General features: G+C 35.8%; 3 non-coding genes across 3 annotated transcripts; all 3 read right to left on the minus strand.

Annotated features, from left to right (window-relative positions):
- Positions 1–3,225: 3,225 nt before the first annotated feature.
- LOC117577147 (large subunit ribosomal RNA) lies at positions 3,226–7,183 on the minus strand. Its single transcript, XR_004573059.1, has one exon. It is a non-coding gene; the product is annotated as a large subunit ribosomal RNA (ribosomal RNA).
- A 354-nt stretch (positions 7,184–7,537) lies between these two features.
- On the minus strand, positions 7,538–7,716 carry LOC117577188 (5.8S ribosomal RNA). Its single transcript, XR_004573073.1, has one exon. It is a non-coding gene; the product is annotated as a 5.8S ribosomal RNA (ribosomal RNA).
- A 574-nt stretch (positions 7,717–8,290) lies between these two features.
- Positions 8,291–10,287, minus strand: LOC117577108 (small subunit ribosomal RNA). The gene has a single exon (XR_004573022.1). It is a non-coding gene; the product is annotated as a small subunit ribosomal RNA (ribosomal RNA).
- Between the last annotated feature and the right edge of the window lie 425 nt (positions 10,288–10,712).

A 10,712-nucleotide genomic window follows, 5' to 3' on the forward strand; every position in this document is an offset into this window, starting at 1 on the left:
AGAAGTATTGGATCAAGGGTTGTTAATAGATGTTTCTTGCGATAGTTGAAACTAAAACTGTGAACATTAATGAGACCGTTCCATCTACTGATTCTGATTGGATTGAAGCTTAAATACTCAGAAATTGAAGGAGAATAGGAAAGGAAGGAGTTTGAATATCATTACTGAGGGCAGTGCTCAAGGTCTTTTGTCGAAGGAGGAAGCGTATGAGCGGTTTTAACTTGTTTTGGACGTTCTAGTGAAGGCAAAGATTTCAATTAACATTCAAAATGTTTTTTTTTCTTGAGATTGCATTGGTTATCGGATGAAGCCGAAGGAGATGCATTCAAGGTTGGAGAAGGTAGAGTTGCTAGTGTCGTTGATCCTAGGAACATGGAAGAGGTCGTTAGATGTGAGAAGACAGAGTTTGATAAGGGTAAGGCTAAGGTAATTTGATTCTGTATGGGTGGCTTTGGGTTGCTTAGAAGCGGTGAGAGACGGCAAACGGAATTGGACCCGTGGTTCAGAGGACCTTTTTGGTGGTTAGGTGTTGGACGGAGACCGATTCATTTTGGAGTCTACACAGAACAACAGACGTTACAAGTACCTACACGAAAGTTTGCGAAAGCTACCGGATGTGCAAATCCCAGAAAAGTTAGATGTAAATCATAAAGAGAAAAGTCTGTTGGAAAATTTTATTGGAAAAATCTATTGGAAAAGTCTGTTGAAACAAAAGAGAATTCGTGAAGTCATGGGTTTGGCGATGGACGAGAGTTGCTTTAGAAATGCGATTGTTGATTTCGTGAAGCCAAGAATTGGGCGATGGACGAGAAATATAGTTGATGAATTCGTGAAGCCAAGTATTGGGCGATGGACGAGAAATATGGTTGATGAATTCGTGAAGCCAAGTATTGGGCGATGGACGAGAAATATGGTTGATGAATTTGAGAAGCCAAGTTTTGGGCGATGGACGAGCATAATAAGAGAAGTGAAGTCAATGTTTTTGGCGATTGACAATTTAATTTGTTTGTATTTAAAAGTTGGCTAATAAAAGCCTGGTTATGTATGTACTTTGGATTAAGAACTGATGTTTTGTACTGATTAATGTATAATTTGAAAATGTTTAAATGGAATGGAAATTAAAGAAATGGTTTATAAGAGAATATAACCTGAGATATTTTAAAGTAAAGTTATGTTATGGAAGACTACATGGATTTGAGATTATTTGACTGGGTTATTCTGAGGAATTGAAATTGGAAAGTGAGATTGAAATTGAGATAGTTATTATAGACACGAGGACGTGTATATGTCAGAATGGCCGTGTCGGAGAGTAAGTAATGCAGATTCGACACACTGACGTCACTGCGCAGCTGTGCGTGCGTCTCGGCACATTGCTGCGTAGTTGAAGGTGCACTTTGGCATTTTGGCAATGCGTAGTTGCTCGTGCGTTTCGGCACATTGTCACTGCGTAATTAAGAGTGTGCATGTTAGATTGCATCATTCTTCATTTGCGCTTTGTCGGTTGTCCGCATTTTGTCGCTTTGCCAAGTACAGTTATTGCGGGGCGACAGCGTCGAGACGCTGTCGCCGAGTGTGGTTCGATGGCTGAGGCGTAGACAGTAAGACGATCGAGAGGGCAGTGAGCTCGTAGAATCGCCTGTGAGAGCATCGAAACTCGCTTCGCGATAATGAATAAACAGACTTCGGTAGAACAGACTCCGACATATATTTAAAATACACAAGTATTTTGTACACATAGATATACTATGCATATTTTTAATTTTCGCCACTAATATGATGGCGTCCTTCTGGCTACCAAAATAATATATATAACTAACGCTTACTAAATAAATGCATATTTAAAAATATACAAGTATTTTGTACACATAGATATACTATGCATATTCTTAATTTTCGCCACTAATATAATGGCGTTCCTTTTGCTACCAAATAAATATATATAACCAACGCATAATAAATAAATGCATATATAAAATACGCAAGTATTTTGTACACATAGATATACTATGCATATTCTTGATTTTCGCCACTAATATAATGGCGTTCCTTTTGCTACCAAATAAATATATATAACCAACGCATAATAAATAAATGCATATATAAAATATGCAAGTATTTTGTATACATAGATATACTATGCATATTCTTAATTTTCGCCACTAATATAATGGCGTTCCTTTTTGCTACCAAATAAATATATACAACTAACGCATACTAAATAAATGCATATTTAAAATACGCAAGTATTTTGTACACATATTATACCTTTGCATATTCTTAATTTTCGCCACTAATATGATGACGTTCCTTTTGCTACCAAATAAATATATATAACCAACGCATTATAAATAAATGCATATATAAAATACGCAAGTATTTTGTACACATAGATATACTATGCATATTCTTAATTTTCGCCACTAATATAATGGCGTTCCTTTTGCTACCAAATAAATATATATAACCAACGCATAATAAATAAATGCATATATAAAATATGCAAGTATTTTGTATACTTAGATATACTTACTATGCATATTATTAATTTTCGCCACTAATATAATGGCGTTCCTTTTGCTACCAAATAAATATAAATAACTAACGCATACTAAATAAATGCATATTTAAAATACGCAAGTATTTTGTACACATAGTTATACCTTTGCATATTCTTAATTTTCGCCACTAATATGATGACGTTCCTTTTGCTACCAAATAAATATATATAACCAACGCATTATAAATAAATGCATATATAAAATACGCAAGTATTTTTGTACACATAGATATACTATGCATATTCTTAATTTTCGCCACTAATATAATGGCGTTCCTTTTGCTACCAAATAAATATATATAACCAACGCATAATAAATAAATGCATATATAAAATATGCAAGTATTTTGTATACATAGATATACTTACTATGCATATTATTAATTTTCGCCACTAATATAATGGCGTTCCTTTTGCTACCAAATAAATATATATAACTAACGCATACTAAATAAATGCATATTTAAAATACACAAGTATATTTTGTACACATAGATATATTATTTATTTATATATATATAATATATTTATATATTATATAAATTTTCTTCTTATATGCGTAATTGTATAACACATAATTAATAATTATGCATACAATTTTGCATATTTATATATATAATATATATATATAATATTTTTTTATATATGCCTTAAACATATATATTTTATCGAATCGTCAAGCAAAGGATAAGCTTCAGTGGATCGCAGTATGGCAGCTGCTCAACCACTTACAACACCTTGCCTGTTATAAAAGTCGTTTACAATTGATTCAAGGCTTTGTCATTGTATTAAATAATGTTTTAATATATAACTAGCGCGGCACCAGGTGATCGAAGATCCTCCCAATTTACTATGTTATATGTGTAACATTGTCATCACATCCATCGTCGTCTATTAAATGAATAATAAACTTTTAATGGTTTAGAAGCCATACAATGCAAATTGCCCCTTATTTATCATTGCAGTCCAGCACGGATACGACCTTAGAGGCGTTCAGGCATAATCCAACGGACGTAGCGTCATACCACTGTTCGCTCGAACAAGTATTGTGCCATTGGTCCGTACCTGCGGTTCCTCTCGTACTACGCAGGAATGCTGTCGCAACAACGTTTTGTCATTAGTAGGGTAAAACTAACCTGTCTCACGACGGTCTAAACCCAGCTCACGTTCCCTTGCATGGGTGAACAATCCAACGCTTGGTGAATTTTGCTTCACAATGATAGGAAGAGCCGACATCGAAGGATCAAAAAGCGACGTCGCTATGAACGCTTGGCCGCCACAAGCCAGTTATCCCTATGGTAACTTTTCTGACACCTCTTGTTAAAAACTCTTTAAACCAAAAGGATCGATAGGCCGAGCTTTTGCTGTCCCTGTGTGTACTGAACACCGAGATCAAGTCAGCATTTGCCCTTTTGCTCTATGTGTGGTTTCTGTCCGCACTGAGCTGGCCTTGGGACACCTCCGTTATTATTTGAGAGATGTACCGCCCAGTCAAACTCCCTACCTGGCAATGTCCTTGAATTGGATCATACCTGAGTAATTGGAGTTATACCAAATTTTTAATTTAAGAACACATAAATGCACTCTCTCATTAATGAATTTGTTTGCGATTATATAACAAACTCGTGATACTTTGATCAAGAAGCTTGCATCAAAACCCAATACCATAAGATATAATAAATATATCCGTATAATGGCTAGGAAATGATACACGTTCCATTTAATCAAGTAAGTAAGGAAACAATAAGAGTAGTGGTATTTCATTGTCGATACTAAACCGAAATTTAATATCTCCCACTTATTCTACACCTCTTATGTCTCCTTACACTGCCAGATTAGAGTCAAGCTCAAAAGGGTCTTCTTTCCCCGCTAATTATTCCAAGCCCGTTCCCTTGGCTGTGGTTTCGCTAGATAGTAGATAGGGACAGTAGGAATCTCGTTAATCCATTCATGCGCGTCACTAATTAGATGACGAGGCATTTGGCTACCTTAAGAGAGTCATAGTTACTCCCGCCGTTGACCCGCGCTTACTTGAATTTCTTCACTTTGACATTCAGAGCACTGGGCAGAAATCACATTGTGTCAACACCCGCTAGGGCCATCACAATGCTTTGTTTTAATTAGACAGTCGGATTCCCCAAGTCCGTGCCAGTTCTGAATTGATTGTTAATTGATAATCGTTATAATTTAAAAGAACTAGCTGGTTGCCCAACTAGTATTCTTAAAAATTTTAGCAAGAAAGTTCCACAATTGGCTACGTAACTAAACTATCCGGGGAACAAGAAACTACCATAAATGATAGAAACTCTATTTACCCAGAACGAGCACATAAACCATGTTATTGTTTCCCAATCAAGCCCGACTATCTCAATCTTCAGAGCCAATCCTTATCCCGAAGTTACGGATCTAATTTGCCGACTTCCCTTACCTACATTATTCTATCGACTAGAGACTCTTCACCTTGGAGACCAGCTGCGGATATTGGTACGGCCTGTTGAGAAGTTTGCGTGTCCCCACCATAAATTTTCAAGGTCCGAGGAGAAAATATCGACACAACAGTATATGTCATGCTCTTCTAGCCCATCTACCATATCTCTCTGCGAAAGACTTCCATGGTAGTACGGCTATAAAACAGAAAAGAAAACTCTTCCGATATCTCTCGACGGCTTCTTTATGGTCGTTCCTGTTGCCAGGATGAGCACGAGGCCCATATTTAATAACAAACGGATACTCAACAGGTTACGGAATTGGAACCGTATTCCCTTTCGTTCAAAATTATTCAAGTTTTTTTAATTATGACAAAATATAAATTTTAGTTACTTTTTTTTACTTGAAAATTTTCGGCTTTCGCCTTGAACTTAGGACCGACTAACTCGTGATCAACCACTGTTCACACGAAACCCTTCTCCACTTCAGTCCTCCAAGGTCTCATTCGATTATTTGCTACTACCACCAAGATCTGTACCAATGACGGCTCCATGCAGGCTTACGCCAAACACTTCTAAGCACACCATTGTACCTTCCTACTCACTAAAGTTTCAAAATTTATATTACAAGTAATATAAATCATCTACTTTAGCGGTAATGTATAGGTATACAACTTAAGCGCCATCCATTTTAAGGGCTAGTTGCTTCGGCAGGTGAGTTGTTACACACTCCTTAGCGGATTTCGACTTCCATGATCACCGTCCTGCTGTTTTAAGCAACCAACGCCTTTCATGGTTTCTGAATGAGTTGTTAATTTGGGCACCGTAACATTACGTTTGGTTCATCCCACAGCGCCAGTTCTGCTTACCAAAAGTGGCCCACTGGGCACATTATATCATAACCTTAAACTTCATATCAAGAAAGTTAAGGTTCTTACCCATTTAAAGTTTGAGAATAGGTTAAGATCGTTTCGACCCTAAGGCCTCTAATCATTCGCTTTACCAGATAAGATTATTTTATACAACAGTTAAATGCACCAGCTATCCTGAGGGAAACTTCGGAAGGAACCAGCTACTAGATGGTTCGATTGGTCTTTCGCCCCTATACTCAATTCTGACAATCGATTTGCACGTCAGAACTGTTTCGGTCTTCCATCAGGGTTTCCCCTGACTTCAACCTGATCAAGTATAGTTCACCATCTTTCGGGTCACAGCATATATGCTCAAGGTACGTTCCAGTTAGAGGCATAAATAATATAAATATTATTATACATAACTATATAGAACGCCCCGGGATTGCGTTAATCAACTATAAATAGTTAAAAAACTAATCCCAATAATAGTCAAGTTAATTACGCTATTAGGTTTATATCCCAATAACTTGCACATATGTTAGACTCCTTGGTCCGTGTTTCAAGACGGGTCCCGAAGGTATCCTGAATCTTTCGCATTGTTAATCATACAAGTGCTTATAATAAACATAAAAATCAATGATAATCATGCCATTATATAATTCCGAAAAATTAACGCACTGTACTCATATAATCTATCAGCACTTTATCAAATTTTTGAAATTTATTTTATGTTAAAATGCAAGCACTCTAATTTAAATAAACTCTTATCAAAATTGTTTGATAAATTCCATACATGCTAATAGATTACAATGTCCTTATATGGAAAAAATGCACACTATCGTTATAATATTGATTAAATATTACAATTCTAATGATGAATTTTCCATAACGGATATTCAGGTTCATCGGGCTTAACCTCTAAGCAGTTTCACGTACTATTTAACTCTCTATTCAGAGTTCTTTTCAACTTTCCCTCACGGTACTTGTTTACTATCGGTCTCATGGTTATATTTAGTTTTAGATGGAGTTTACCACCCACTTAGTGCTGCACTATCAAGCAACACGACTCTTTGGAAACATCATCTAATAATCATTAACGTTATACGGGCCTGGCACCCTCTATGGGTAAATGGCCTCATTTAAGAAGGACTTAAATCGTTAATTTCTCATACTAGAATATTGACGTTCCATACACTGCATCTCACATTTGCCATATAGACAAAGTGACTTAGTGCTGAACTGATTTCTTTTCGCTCGCCGCTACTAAGAAAATCCTTGTTAGTTTCTTTTCCTCCCCTAATTAATATGCTTAAATTCAGGGGGTAGTCCCATATGAGTTGAGGTTGTTTAATTACACTTATAGACAATTCTCTGCCTATTTTGAAATATACTATTTTTTTCTTGAAGGTCCATAATATTCACAAAATTATTCTTTATACCATATTCGTTAATAAGAGGCAATTCTAGTTTATAAAATAATATATTTTATGCTAGACATTCCTCAATATTATTTGAAATGAATAAAGAACATATAATTCTTCAAATTTCTCATGCAACAGAGTTTTAGTATTTTCATTTATTAATTCATATTATGAATATCTTAAGCGAGAACTTTTTAGATTCACACTTATATTATCCAATAATATACAATGTGCTTAAAATTCCGAAAAATTTTAAACAACTTATTTAGCATAGTCTTACAACCCTCAACCATATGTAGTCCAAGCAGCACTAAAAAATTAATTAAAGTACATAACAGCATGGACTGCGATATGCGTTCAAAATGTCGATGTTCATGTGTCCTGCAGTTCACACGATGACGCACAGTTTGCTGCGTTCTTCATCGACCCATGAGCCGAGTGATCCACCGCTTAGAGTGATACAATTTTTTTTTTTATTTCATTACGTCAAGAATATTTTTATTGAAAGAAATTAAAAATACACCATTTTACTGGCATATATCAATTCCTTCAATAAAAATTTTTTTTTTATACCTAAATAAATGTTGCGAAATGTCTTAGTTTTACATAATCGATAATAATAAGATATATGACAAGTATATTTTAGCTAAATTTATTTATTATGATCAACATATGTAAAGCGTTAACCTGCAAACAGGTACAACATTGTTTTTTCTTTAGGTGTTGCGAACCAATGTATGCGCACTGGAATATGCACAATACATTTTGCAACGCATGTATATTATGGTACATATACACGCAGTTTTTTATTTTATCCAAAACACATAAAACACTCTTAATACAGTATATAATAATAATAATACATGACAAACGGTTTTTAGCTAATTTAAATTATTATATGTTGCATAATTGTATCTCATATGATTGAATAAAATATTTATATTTATTAGTTACATAATTTATTAAATATTGCAATTCCCTAAAAGAGAAAAACAAATTTAATTTATTAAACGGTTAGATGCATTAAAACAATAATGATCCTTCCGCAGGTTCACCTACGGAAACCTTGTTACGACTTTTACTTCCTCTAAATAATCAAGTTCGGTCAACTTTTGCGAAACAACCGCAACACACAAGGCGTCACAGTGATCACGTCCGGAGACCTCACTAAATAATTCAATCGGTAGTAGCGACGGGCGGTGTGCACAAAGGGCAGGGACGTAATCAATGCGAGTTAATGACTCACACTTACTGGGAATTCCAAGTTCATGTGAACAGTTTCAGTTCACAATCCCAAGCATGAAAGTGGTTCAGCGGTTTACCCGGACCTCTCGGTCTAGGAAATACACGTTGATACTTTCATTGTAGCGCGCGTGCAGCCCAGGACATCTAAGGGCATCACAGACCTGTTATTGCTCAATCTCATTATTGCTAGACGCAATTTGTCCATTTAAGAAGCTAGTGTCCTTATAATGGGACAAACCAACAGGTACGGCTCCACTTATATAAACACATTCAAACACAATAAACATTTTACTGCCACCATGAATGAAGGCTATATAAGCTTCAACACCATAATCCTGAAGATATCTATTTAATATATTTGAGTCTCGTTCGTTATCGGAATTAACCAGACAAATCACTCCACGAACTAAGAACGGCCATGCACCACCACCCATAGATTCGAGAAAGAGCTATCAATCTGTCTTACACACTTATGTTCGGACCTGGTAAGTTTTCCCGTGTTGAGTCAAATTAAGCCGCAGGCTCCACTCCTGGTGGTGCCCTTCCGTCAATTCCTTTAAGTTTCAGCTTTGCAACCATACTTCCCCCGGAGCCCAAAAGCTTTGGTTTCCCGGGAAGCGACTGAGAGAGCCATAAAAGTAGCTACACCCAATTGCTAGCTGGCATCGTTTATGGTTAGAACTAGGGCGGTATCTGATCGCCTTCGAACCTCTAACTTTCGTTCTTGATTAATGAAAACATCTTTGGCAAATGCTTTCGCTTAAGTTAGTCTTACGACGGTCCAAGAATTTCACCTCTCGCGTCGTAATACTAATGCCCCAAACTGCTTCTATTAATCATTACCTCTTGATCTGAAAACCAATGAAAGCAGAACAGAGGTCTTATTTCATTATCCCATGCACAGAATATTCAGGCATTTGAAGCCTGCTTTAAGCACTCTAATTTGTTCAAAGTAATTGTACCGGCCCACAATAACACTCGATGAAGAGCACTAATGCAGGTTTTTTAAATAGGAGGAACATATAAAAAAGTACAAGTACCTAATTATATATAAGAACTCCACCGGTAATACGCTTACATACATAAAGGTATAGTACTAACTACAATTGTAAGTTGCACTACCCGTATGAAGCACAAGTTCAACTACGAACGTTTTAACCGCAACAACTTTAATATACGCTATTGGAGCTGGAATTACCGCGGCTGCTGGCACCAGACTTGCCCTCCAATAGGTCCTTGTTAAAGGATTTAAAGTGTACTCATTCCAATTACAGGGCCTCGGATATGAGTCCTGTATTGTTATTTTTCGTCACTACCTCCCCGAGCTGGGAGTGGGTAATTTACGCGCCTGCTGCCTTCCTTAGATGTGGTAGCCGTTTCTCAGGCTCCCTCTCCGGAATCGAACCCTGATTCCCCGTTACCCGTTGCAACCATGGTAGTCCTAGATACTACCATCAAAAGTTGATAGGGCAGACATTTGAAAGATCTGTCGTCGGTACGAGACCATACGATCTGCATGTTATCTAGAGTTCAACCAGTGTAACGATCTTGCGATCGCTTGGTTTTAGCCTAATAAAAGCACACGTTCCAGAAGGTCCGTGTTTTAATTGCATGTATTAGCTCTAGAATTACCACAGTTATCCAAGTAACTGTTAACGATCTAAGGAACCATAACTGATATAATGAGCCTTTTGCGGTTTCACTATTAATTCGTGTGTACTTAGACATGCATGGCTTAATCTTTGAGACAAGCATATAACTACTGGGGCAGGATCAACCAGAATAATGTTCATTTCATTATGTAAATATATTTAAAATATAATTACATAAATCTTCAAATATGTAAAATACATGACAACTCACAAATATTTTTGAATAACAAACGATAATATTCAATAATTGTATATATATATATGTTATATACTTGACATGTACTATACGAATGTGGCCATAATTAGATAGCATTCACGTTCGCTAGTTATAATTCACAATTGTTTATATAAATATATATACTTATATATAAAATATATATGCATATAATCGTTCAAAAATATCATTTTATTTCAACTTACTAAATATATTATATCACACATGCATATTTATAATTTAAATTCAATTAATTGAATAAAAAATTATTTTATTTTGATGACAAATTGATAATTTTATCTAATTCTGCATTTACGTGTAGACAATATTATATTAGTAAAAA

This window comes from Drosophila albomicans, unplaced genomic scaffold (assembly GCF_009650485.2).
Source record: "Drosophila albomicans strain 15112-1751.03 unplaced genomic scaffold, ASM965048v2 utg000370l_pilon, whole genome shotgun sequence".
NCBI classification, from domain to species: Eukaryota; Metazoa; Arthropoda; class Insecta; order Diptera; family Drosophilidae; genus Drosophila; species Drosophila albomicans.